Source organism: Amblyomma mixtum, chromosome 4 (genome assembly GCF_055824585.1).
Source record: "Amblyomma mixtum isolate Tamu chromosome 4, ASM5582458v1, whole genome shotgun sequence".
Classification (NCBI taxonomy): domain Eukaryota; kingdom Metazoa; phylum Arthropoda; class Arachnida; order Ixodida; family Ixodidae; genus Amblyomma; species Amblyomma mixtum.
In genome coordinates, this window is record NC_143015.1 from 65,828,288 (window position 1) to 65,840,919 (window position 12,632).

Sequence of the window (12,632 nt, forward strand, 5' to 3'; positions counted from 1 at the left end):
CCGTTCCTTCTTTCACCACCTCCTCTACTTGCCTCCTCCCCCACATCGTTTCGAGAGCCGTCGGGCCTCATCGCATCTGCACCGCTGCGTGCTACCACGGCGCTCTCGCGGGCTTGCTGCCGCCGGCCTGGCGTTGCATAAGTCAATGCTCACGCGCGCTCCAACGAAACGTCTTGAAACTGCTACTCGGGGTTCAACAGACCCCTGCGATGACAAAACGCCGGCTGTAAGCCGCCCTAGGCTAATATCGCAGTTGGCTGCGTCACCTTCTTGTGTTGAGCTGAAGTGCCCGGCGCAAGTGGCTTGCCGATGTTTTCTTTGCTCTTCAGTATCGTTGATAACGAACTCGGCGCGATGCCAAAATCTGCGGCAATAATCGACTTCTTCTTCCCGCTTTCTGCTTCGGCGATAATACGCGCTTTTTCTTCTAGCGAAAGATATTTCCGCTTCTTCGCTGGCGGCGACATCCTAGGAATTCAGCAGAGCAGAGACGCGACGAGACCACGCTAAATGGTGCACACACAAAGGAAGAAATGGTGAAGCGGAGTGGGCTTCTTCCTGCACTCTCGCGTTTTCCTTTTTTTTTTTTCTCCGACAGGACACGAAGCTCCGCCCACCGATGGCTCCGCCCACCGGTCCACACAGACTGCCTGAAACGCGTTTGGTGCCTAGCAGACGACGCGGCCACGGAGGACGCGGCCGAAGACGCTAGCAGATGGCGTGCGCTGGCGCATTTTACACGCGCTTTCGAGGAGCACCTCTTCACTTGGAGGCCGCGAACGCTTACCAGCCAACACCGCTAGCAAGTGATCATGACGCGCTTTCGTGCTTGACAGGAAACCGCGAGCACCATGACAGCGAGCTACATCAATCGAAGAAGCCCAGCAAAGAGCCAATGAGCGAGGCGTGACGTCACTTCAAAAATCACGTGGGCATCTGGAGAAAAAAAAAAAAAAAAGCACACGAGGGTATGCAGGAGGAGGATGTGCGATTGAGTGCGCGTACCCCCCCCCCCCCCCCCCCCCCCCCCAACAGTCTGCGATGCAAAAAAATTAACGGCGGGAACGGGAAAGTCGCTCTTCAGCACTCAACTTCTGAAGAAAGACAAGACGGAGGGGCCACTCACCCGCGAAAATTCGCAAAAAAAATTCGTAGAAGCGAACACGTGCTCGCAAAGTACTTCGTTTTTGAGGAAATTTTAATACATTAAGTCCTACGGGGGTTTCACGGGGAATGCAAATTACTTCGTTGTGGCGAAAATTTCGTTGAAGCGGCGTTCGTTGTACCGGGATTCAACTTAGTCCATTTACAGTGTAAATATGTACATATTTTTCAGTGGGTTTTAATAAATTTCATCTCAGTTTGTTTTTCCTTGTTTTCTCAAAAACACAATTTTTTACTGTTTGCAAAGTTTACAAGAAGGATATCTTGGCTTCTAGAGCAGATACAGCAATAAGTTTTACTGCAGCATGCTTCTGAATGATTAAAGTACCGTATTTACAGTAGAACCCCGTTCATACGTTTTTCACCGGACAGGGGGGAAAAAACGTAACAGCCGGGAAAACGCAACAGTGAGGAAAGCACCGAAAATTAATGAAAACAGTGCAGCTTTGACTTGCAACAATTAATTTCCGCAAATTGACCCTAGGACTTTAAAAAATCGAGAATGGTGGATTGCAGTTTCTTTCGCTCGCTGGAAAGAACAACGCGTTTCTCAATAGCAAAGGCTGCATTGCTGTCAGCGTCGCTTTGCGGTGCGGCCACACCGCACGCACGCAGCAGTGCTGTGCAGTTCACGTGCTCACTGCAGTCCACACTGAAGCGACGTTGTGCACAGCGTCAAGCACTGAAATGTTCGTAGGCTGCTCGCCGCGCTGCTCCGCGTAAGCCACCCTGGCTGCCTGTCGACTGCGTTTAGTACGTCCAGCTTTTCCTCAAGGGAAAGCCCCTTCCGCTTACTCAACGCTATCACGCCATCAAAGCACAATAAAGATGTTGTTGGGACTGAGAAGGATGAAAAGGAAATTGCACGGGCCCTGCCGACTGGCTCCTGCCGACTGGCTCCAGCCGAGCCACCACCGCTGTCACTTGCAGATAGAGGAGAGTTAAAAGATAAAAAGAAAGAGTGAAAGAAAAGACGCGCTGATAAGCGACCGCAGCCGCGCGCCTCCTCCTCACCACCTCCCACGATAAAGATCGCGGCGTTCGTGCGAGGCAGATAGCCATCTAGTGGCTATCTGCCTCCAACTCGCGTGCGGCTTCTTGCAGCCAGTTCCGTAGCCAAGCCGGGCCAAGACTCGTCAAAAATCAAAATGGCGGTTGGCGCGCATTGCCCGGGCGGGTTCGGGGAGCCCGGTTGCGACGTATCATGCGGGATCGTTTCCTCGGCTACGACGTGACAGCGGGGTTCCCAATACATTGGATCCTATGGAAGCTATGCCGGGACCCGAAGAAAACGACGTAACAGCCGGGAAAACGCAGCAGTGAGGAACGTAACAGCGGGGTTCTACTGTACTCGCATAATAGGCGCACTTTTTTTCCAGAAAATCCGGCTCAAAGTTCGGGGTGCGCCTATTACGCGGGGTAAAATTTCCGGAAATTTTTCGACTCTCAAAATTGAACACACCGCGTAAACGCACTCGTGTAAGGGCCGCACCCCGTTTTCCCGAAGAAAATATTAAAATAAAAAAAGATCCGTGTAAGGGCCGCACCGAAACTTTCCACGACCCACGCGGGAATAACCTTCGGAATGCACGCGCCGAGGCCTCTGAGATCGGCTCCGGCTGCGCGCAACGGGCGCTTGATCGTGGAGGCCACACACGCGCACAGGAGCTTCCAGACGCCGCCCACGAAGGGCGCCCGAGGTAGAGCTTATCATCATCATCGTTTTCCTCCGCCGCGAGCTTTCGCTATCTATATCGCCATCAGCATCTCCAGCTCGGTTTGTTTTGTTTTGATTTTTTTTTTGTTGCTGTCAAGTGCCGGGATCTCCGGTAGCGCGATAGTTCATTGGGGTTTATGGCTTTGCCGCGGAGCGTTGCTATTTTAGCTCGGCAGCTAAGCACCTTAACAGCTACACGGCTGGGAGTTTGCTCTCGAACACGGCTAGCGTGCGGCAGGTCGGAAAATACGACGTGGCCGAGGAGTGCGGCAGTTGCGACTGCGGCGTCCCTAAATTTTCGTACGCGACTCTAAGCGCCGAGTTTTTCGCGGGCCTAAGTGGGGAACGTTACCAGCTGGAGATGAAGCTTTCCAAACAGACGTTTAAAGTGAGCATCCCTGAAAACTGTGTGCGGCTGTTCTACGCGATGTTGTACGTGCTGTGGGTCCGCAGCAGCACTAGTGAGGACTAGTAGTCAGTTCAGCAAAAACTTTGTTAAAATAAAGATTGGGGAGCGGGGGGTGGCGAGGTGTCGGCTTGCAATCGTGTAAATACAGTATTGATCACAGTGCCAAGTTCAGGGTGCGCCTTTTATGCGCGGAAATAAAAAAAAATCTGATTTTTCGCGCCCAAACTAGGGGTGCGCCTATTATGCGAGTGCGCCTATTATGCGGGTAAATACGGTATACAATGTTGGGAACAGATTTCTCAATTTCTGCTCACTAATTTTATTGTGCACACCAATTAAAACTGCTCTTCAACCAGTCTTCCCTACACTGAACTTCAGCAGGCTCTAAAACAGCTAATACTGAATTAATCAAAAAAGTACTTCCTATATTGTATTGCTTGTACAGTACACTATCTAGCCACACATTAAAAGCTGTTTTCTGATCAGTGTTTTTTTTTCTATTGTTCTTGCAAATTAAGGAGTGAAAATGTATAATATCTTGGAAACTAATTGACATATTGGAAAAATAATTACATATTTGAAATCAGCATAAAAAACTGATTAATACTGCAAATTTTCATCGCATTTAGTCCAAAAATAAAGAAAAAAGTTCCAAGACACATGTCCCCCCTTAATGAGTCAAACATGTGTGTTGACTGTCCTGCTCTTTCGAAATCGCGCACTCCAACTCGCCGGTCAACCAGTACGCGAACCATGGGTCACTACTACTAGGACGAAGCAACGAAGCACCAACCTAATTGCAAACGCACATACAAAAAAAAGAAAAAAAACGACACCTGTCAGAACAAGCCAACAAGAGTCTATGCCAGCTAGAGTCACTGGCGCGATGAGAGGGCGCCATCTCTTGACAAATGCTCACAACCTATAGCAAGGTTGTGTGGCCTCTGTGACCGCAAAATGAAATCAGCTATCTCGAAGGCACTGAGCGCATGCGATTGCCGCCAAGATGCCAGAAAAGGAGCAATCCCACGTCTATCTGTCTGTTAATCCTTGCAACTGATGCAAAAACGTGGCCACATGGCTAACGCACAGGCAGCAGCAGTGCGGTTGGTTGGTGGGATTTAACGTCCCAAAGCGACTAAGGCTATGAGAGACGCCGTTGTGGAGGTATCCGGAATAATTTCGACCACCTGGGGTTCTTTAACGTGCACTGACATCGCACAGTACACGGGCCTCGAATTTCTCCTCCAAAGAAATTCAACCGCCGCGGCCGGGGCAGCAGCAGTGCATGGAGCAGCAGCGCTTTGTTTGCTTTCTCGTGTTTGGTGGCAATGCGTGTTGGTGCGCGTTCCGTGCTTCGAGTCGTTGGCCTGTCTCCATCAAACAGTCGAGCATGTCTCCAAGCGGAGTGGCGTGCTCACGCGTTCAGTATACAGCTGGCTTCAAACGCAACGCTATTCTGCTTGCCGAGAAAGTTGAAAATTCAGCGGCTGCAAGACGTCTGGACGTCAACGAATCCACGATCAGGGCATGGAGGAAACATCGCAAGGAATTGTTTCACTGCAACAGCCTGCGAAAAGGTTTTTGGGGGCCCAGGAAAGGCCACTTCCCGGAGTTGGAGCGTCGCCTTGCAGACATCATAGGCGAGCAACGTCCCCAACTACTTGGAGTAAGCATCCAAATGCTTCAATGCAAAGCACGGGAGCTAGAAGTGGACACAGGTTTGACCCAAAACCAGTTCAAAGCACCCCCCGAATCCGCGAATTCCCACCGAGGAACACGGGGGCACGGCCAAGGTCCTCGTCTCCCGAAGGAGTGTTGATCAATTCTGCAACATCCTCCCCTCACAAGACACCCCTCATGAGGTCTCCAGGGCAATAAGACCTGCTTTCCCTGGTTCCCAGAGAACTGCCCCCTCACCTGAAGTAAGGGCTGGCCTCGGGCTTTGTGGTGTCCGGGGTGAAGCGCAGGAGGAGGCAGCCCCCTCCGTTGTACGCCCACTCCGTGCACACCTCGGCCACTCCGCAGCCGCCACACAGCGAGCGCCCCTGGTCGCGAGGCTGCAGCTGCTGCCGGGACAGGTCGGACCAGGACACGGAGCTCACCTCCTAGAACAAGGGGGTCATGTGGAGCAGCGTCCTGTCTGGTTGTTTTCTATGCATGCACATACAAACTGGAAAACCCGTGACTTCAGTTAAACTATTTCTTATGATGCTTAATACAAACCTGTAAAGAAGCTGTAATGCTGTGCACCTTTCACAACCTTCCCTCATCAAAACCTATTGTTTTTCGCTCCAGTATCAGTAATTTACCCTTGTTTTCAACATATGTTACACTGTGTATTCCTCCACTGCCTTCCCCCCCACCCCCCGAGTTTTTTCAACAAGCCTTGAAGATATCAATAAGCAAACAATCAAAAAGCACTTGGACTAAGCTTATATGCCCACACCACAGCCACAGATCAATATGACCAATGAGGGCTGCTAACTACCACCCTCATGTGCCCTGAGTAAAAGAATCTACTCACAAGGATTTCAAAGACCCGCCCCATAATTTAGTAAACCTGCAAGTGCTTCTGTGAATAACTTAGGAACCACTTCCCATTGTCCTGTTCCACTTGCACTTCGCATTAGAAAGAAAGGGAACGAAGGCCATACAGAAGACAGCATTAAATAGAGTTTCCAACCGATTTTTCGGACTCGGCAGGATCTGAAAAACGGTCCAAATAATCGAACAGTCCGAAAAATCTGTGAACTTAAAAAAAAAAAAATTACTTTTCTGCGAAAAACCGGCTTTCAAAACCGCGAAAATCGCCACTCCCCAAGTTCCACCTACAAGCGATAATATTAGCCTCTATCTGAGCTATTGCCATGCTTTCGCGATGTCCGCACCCTATCACATCATGATAACAGACAGTGCAATGCGGCCGCAGTCATGCCGCGAATGCATGCACTCACTGCGCGAAGCAAGAACAATCAGTTTGCATGGGGCAATGACGTTCGCGAAGACCGAGAGGTAACCCATGGGTAACCCATGGGTAACCCATGGGAAGACTCCGAATGCAGTCTCCTCTCCCCACCTCTACTGCGTTTGCTGCCCCGCACCACGGGGGGCGTCGTCCAAGCTGCGGCGGACGCTGCAGCTGTCCCACTGTACCGTTTTCAATGCGATCACGTGGTCTTTGTAGCATAGAGTTAAAGGCCATCTCGATGGCAACAGAGAGCGTCCCATTATCTCGAATGGCAATGATGGAGAACAAATAGCCAAGTCTATCCAAGCCAGTCTGACTGCGCCCGCCTATTCCATTTAAATCCAAGATGGCACCTTCCAATGTGCCCGGGAACGGGTTGGTTGCGACAGCGATGCCCGCTTGCATTTATATTAGGCCAAAATAACGAACTTTCGGTTGAAAAACGATCTCCACAATATTGTTGGTGTCTATTTAAGTCCAAAAATTCGAACTTTTAGACTCCACAAAGTCCGAAATATCGGTCATGAAAATGTACACGTTGCTATGAGGTGCGCGACTGTTCCTCAGCAAAGTGCGAAATATTGCTCAAGTCCGAATTATTTGAGTCCGAAAAAGCGGTCGGTTACTGTATTGTTCACATCATTCTAGAAACTGGCATTCACAGCATGTCCGCCGCTTTCAATGCACGTCCAGACACATTTCTTCATTACCAAAGCTCCTTCAATCAATGAACCCGTTTGCTCTTCACACATTTTCAGCCCGAGCGGTGGCATTTGAAACGCTGACATAAAAGCCTGAATGGTCAAATTTTCGGTTACAATCACCTTGGCAGCAGCCATTTTCTAGGGCTGACTCAGTCGCACTGGCTAACCCAATGACTAGGGCTGTTCATCAAACCAGCATGTTCGAGCCACCACAATCACAGTGCTGTGCAAGAGACAGTTAGACAGCGCACACTAGTTCACATGAACACTAGTGAAATTAGCAGGCATTTCCACTTCACGGGCACATTTTAATTTTTTAAAAAGGCAAAAGGTATGAAGCGTAGGCGAAAGGTCAGTTAGTGTCCTGCTAAAATAAACAGGAAATGAAACAGTGCACTTATATGCCTTAAAGGAACAGTCAACTGACTTTTATTAACTCTAACTATTTGCTTCAATTGAAAGCTCCTTAAACAACTAAACGAACAGCCAGCTGTAACACTGCAGAACAGAGGAGATTAATTTAAAACCTAATTTCTCCATATGGTAACCTCGTTTTCTCAGTGACAGACGGCATCTGCAAATCTTGACATCCGAAACAAGATACAGAGTTAGGCAGTAAAGTAACTCCATGAAACTCCATAAACACAACGAATGCCGCGCCACCTAGGCAACATGCAGTGATAATAATGAGCATGACATTAACCAAGATGCATCATTTTCTTAAAAGTTGTAGGGACACACCTCGCTCATCCTCCTTGAGGGTTTGCTTCCCCGCAATGCACCCTCCCTGGTTAGTTACCTTAACTAACAAGGGAGGGCGCTGGTGCCGCAGCGACACGAGCACCACAGACGGCATGTTTGCTGCGCACGCGGGGGAGACGGCTCTCTCTTCAGCTCGGGAATTCTGCACACACGGACTGTTCAGCGCAACGCTCCGCTCTCGGCCAGCGGGGAGAGGCCGTGGGGAAGAAATTTCTGCCGCATCTTGTCCCGTCCAGCCTCGTAGTATCTCCCCTGCCTTAGCAAGGGCAAACGTTCACTCCTAACAGTGCTGGTGAGTCGGACGGCCTCGATTCCTTGGCATGTTTTGTTGCTAGCCGGCGTTATTGCTGTTGCAGCAATACATGCCGTGTCTGTGTCGGCCAGAGTGTCGTTCCTTTGTTTCCCTCAGAGCAAGGCCCACCGTGGTCGGCGTGCACTCGGTAGCCCGCGCGATCACGGGGTGGGGTGCGGGCGGTTTTGAACTGTCTCAGCCGTGATTAACCGTGGGGAAGGACACATTTCATCCCCACTATTACTAAACCCCACGAACTACAGCTGACAGCGCTAAGGTGGTTTTAAAAGTAATAAAAATAAAAGCAAAACTGGCGATATCTATCACAAATACCGGCAATCGCTTTTGGCAGCACCAGTGCGCCACTGGCAACAAGCAGCAGCCTGCCATTTTGAAAACGTTATAAGAGATGATAAGAAAACATGGTTAAAACGTGAAAAAAAACGGAGACAGGCTGCAAGAGAAGAATAATTAAGCCGAGTCTGAAGCTACTTCCAGAAAAAATTTTAAATAAACACTGTTCTGCGCTCAGACCCATTCATGAAGTGTATTATATCAACTCCAGGCGAAGCAGCCGGATTGCATGGTCAGCCGCGAAGCTTTAACACATGGTTCTGCTTGCGCAACTACCATCATGGTAAAGAGCTACAATAATAAGCCAGTATTATTATACTCAGTCTCCAGCACTAGACTGTCCCTTTAATACAGTTAAAATATATGAAAAGAATATCTCACCTCCCCTGCCTCAAAGAGTTTTTCTCCGAATCCCCGACAGAAACTCATTCGGAGCGGCAATGTCTTAATACGCCACTCGGGACAGCAGCATTCCAGGGAGTCCCAAAACCTGCAAAAGTTGCAACATAGTGCATGAATAAAAAAAGATGAATACCATCATATTATGAAAATAACACATGTTGCAGAAGTCTCACATTTATTGCCTGCTTCCTGCAGTCTCACACTTCTAGAAACACGTGGGCGCTGGCAATGTTTTTGACTGTGAAATTAGCTTTCCTGGTTTGAAGTTCAACCTGTCCGAGATAATAGACAAAACTCATTATACCGAGCATGGATATTACAAATTATAGGTATGATATTTATTTTCTTTTTTTTTTCATTTTTCATTTATTTATTGGTCTTTGTTGCTTTACAAATGTACGCAAACACTTCTCGGACCCATAGCCAACGGCTAGTAACGGGTCCGAAAGAAAAAAGGTATACAAGCATGCAGGCAATAATATACCAAAATAAAGACAGTAAGTTAGTATAAAGAAGGCTATACATCAGTCTCAACACTTGTAAGAGCATCAACAAAAGAAACACATATATTACAGATTATATAAACTAAAAACTTAAAGATCAAACAAAACGCGTAGAACTTGCACAAAAATTAAGGCATCACAAAAAGCTAGGGGAGAAGAGCTGTTAAGTACCGTATTTACTCGCATAATAGGCGCTCTTTTTTTTCAGAAAATCCGGCTCAAAGTTCGGGGTGCACCTATTACGCGGGGTAAAATTTCCAGAAATTTTTCGACTCTCAAAACTGAACACACCGCGTAAACGCACTCGTGTAAGGGCCGCACCCCGTTTTCCCGAAGAAAATATTTTTTAAAAAAAAGATCCATGTAAGGGCCGCACCGAAACTTTCCATGACCCACACGGGAATAGCCTTCGGAATGCACGCCCCGAGGCCTCTGTGATCGGCTCCGGCTGCGTGCAACGGGCGCTTGATCGTGGAGGCCACACACGCGCACAGGAGCTTCCAGACGCCACCCACGGAGGGCGCCCGAGGTAGAGCTTATCATCATCATCGTTTTCCTCCGCCGCGAGCTTCGCTATCCATATCGCCATCAGCATCTCCAGCTCGTTTTTTTTTTTGTTGTTGTTGCTGTCAAGTGCCGGGATCTGCGGTAGCGCGATAGTTCATCGTGGTTTATGGCTTTGCCGCGGAGCGTTGCTGTTTTAGCTCGACGGCCAAGCACCTTAACAGCTACACGGCTGGGAGTTTGCTCTCGAACACGGCTAGCGTGCGGCAGGTCGGAAAATACGACGTGGCCGAGAAGTGCGGCAGTTGCGACTGCGGCGTCCCTAAATTTTCGTACGCGACTCTAAGCGCCGAGGTTTTCGCGGGCCTAAGTCGGGAACGTTTCCGGCTGGAGTTGAAGCTTTCCAAACAGACGTTTAAAGTGAGCATCCCTGAAAACTGTGTGCGGCTGTTCTACGCGATGTCGTTGTATGTGCTGTGGGTCCGCAGCAGCACTAGTGAGGACTAGTAGTCAGTTCAGCAAAAACTTTGTTAAAATAAAGATTGGGGAGCGGGGGGTGGCGAGGTGTCGGCTTGCAATCGTGTAAATACAGTAGTGATCACAGTGCCAAGTTCGGGATGCGCCTTTTATGCGCGGAAATAAAAAAAATCTGATTTTTCACGACTGACCTGGGGGTGCGCCTATTATGCGAGTGCGCCTATTATGCGAGTAAATACGTATTTACAAAGCATCGCAAGGGTACAACATGCGAGAAGAGGATAAAATGATTTCAGTGCACACTTTTTAATCACAAAACATTTTTAGAATAGACGCAAATGTTTAAATCTGTAAATAAATCAAGGTATCAGGATTCGGCTACATGCAAATAATATCAGGCAAATATCTAAGACGACTAGGAAAAAATGAAAGTATGAACTCAAAGTGTGTCATTCTTTTTAAGGTAATAATTTTTTATTCCAATGGAAAAGTTGTAGGCAGTCTTTAGGTCATGTGTTAGATTATTCCAAATTTTTACGCAAATAAACTCTAAGAGACGCTCTCCATATACATTTCTTTTCACTGGCAAGTTAAAATTGCCGTACGTGCGGCTCCGTGTTGGAAGTGGCGGGATGTTAAATATTTATCGGAGTGGGGGTTTAACGTCCCAAAGCGACTCAGGCTATGAGGGACGCCGTAGTGAAGGGCTCCGGAAATTTCAACCACCTGGGGTTCTTCAACGTGCACTGACATCGCACACTACAAGGACCTCTAGAATTTCGCCTCCATCGAAATTCGGCCGCCGCGGCCGGGATCGAACCCGCATCTTTCGGGTCAGCAGCCGAGCGCCGTAACCACTGAGCCACCGCGGCAGCCTACAAATTATAGGTTATATCAAACTACTCCAAAATGTTTCCAACAAACACATGTACTTCTTACTTTATACACTGAACGTGGTATGCCATAAGACAGATATATCGAACTGTCGAGCACCAAGCTATGCCCGTTCGGATGGCAGGCAGTAGTAGGCTTTGCCTCACTAACTAGCATTTGCTGCTTGGTTTTTCACAGCCTCTGCAATCACCATGAGTGGCTTAGAAACGGTGCTAAAAGTATGGAAAAGGTCTCTCCTAGGTTTCACTTATCCAGCTTAAGGTTTTGAGAAAATTTTATATTATAAATTTTATAACTGAACTATTTTACGGTTTTTTTACCTGTTTGCTATAACGAGGTTTCACTCTATAGCACAGTTTAATTTGTTATGGCAACTGTGGGGTTTAAAACAGGGGGGGGGAGATAAACACGTTCTCCCCGTTTAAGCACGGCTGACACAGTTCAAAGCCGCGCGGACCCCACCCCGTGGTCGCGTACGCTACCGAGCGCACGCCGACCACGGCGGGCCGTGCTCTACGGGAACAAAGGAACGACACACTGGCTGACACAAACAAGGCATTTATTGCTATAACAACAATAGCGCCAGCTAGCAACAAAATACACTGAGGAATCTAGGATGTCCGACTCACCAGCACGGCTACGAGCGAACGTCCGCCCACACGAGGGCAAAGGGATAAACTCCGAGGTCGAGCGGGACGTGCTCGGCGGGAGTAAGTTCCGACTGAGAGGCGCCCGTCGACGAAGAGCGAAGCTGCGAGCGAAACGTCTGCTCGCTTCCCGATCCCAGAGAGAAGAGAGCTAGCCTTCCCCTGCGACGCGAGCGCCCTCCCCTGTTAGCTAGAGTAACCAAACTAAAGGGAGTGCTTTTCGGGGGCAGCTAACAACAGTGGGGTGCAGTGCGGGAAAGTGAACGCAGGGGACGAAGGCGTCCCCACATCCCCCCAACCTTAAATAGACCCACGCGCCTGCAAGTTACATGCTATGGAGGAGTCTCCTGGTCTTCATGCACTTAAGGCAGGTCGTGCAGCGGAGGTCACGCCGACAGAGTGCACGCAGTCTTCCGCGGTATTCCGAAGGCGGCGTGAAGGTCTCCGCTGGGACGACTCGCATGGCCCGCGGACTATGTGCCCGCAGGCCCGCGAAGAGGAGGGCCGGTTGACCACTGCAGTCCAAGATTCCGCAGTAGTCGCCAGGGCAACAGCAGCCAGAGGTGGCTGCTGTCTGGTCTCGCCACAGCTGCCCCGGATGAATGCGGCGAACAGGATACAGGCCGCTCCGTCGCAGCAGGCGGCAGCGAGACGATGTGCACAGGACAGCAAGCCGCAGTGGCTCTGCTGGATCTGAAAGACTGCCAAAACACACTCCGCATGCCTTTAACGTAGGTCACGGGAGGGGAAACGGCGTACACAAAGGCCTGGTGGCTCAATGCTCAACTCGCTAGCAAAACGTGTCGGGCGGCTGTGCAACGCAAAGTTCGAG

The 12,632-nt window shown here is 49.3% G+C and overlaps 1 pseudogene across 1 annotated transcript in view; it reads right to left on the minus strand.

Moving 5' to 3' along the window:
* LOC149346670 (cytosolic endo-beta-N-acetylglucosaminidase-like) overlaps positions 1-12,632 on the minus strand; it is a 71,467-nt pseudogene that overhangs the window by 30,851 nt on the left and 27,984 nt on the right. The window contains exons 6-7 of the transcript XR_016292446.1: positions 8,755-8,863; positions 5,211-5,398 (exon numbers count right to left, since the gene is read on the minus strand). The product of XR_016292446.1 is annotated as a cytosolic endo-beta-N-acetylglucosaminidase-like (transcript). The remainder of the gene's footprint in view (positions 1-5,210; positions 5,399-8,754; positions 8,864-12,632) is intronic.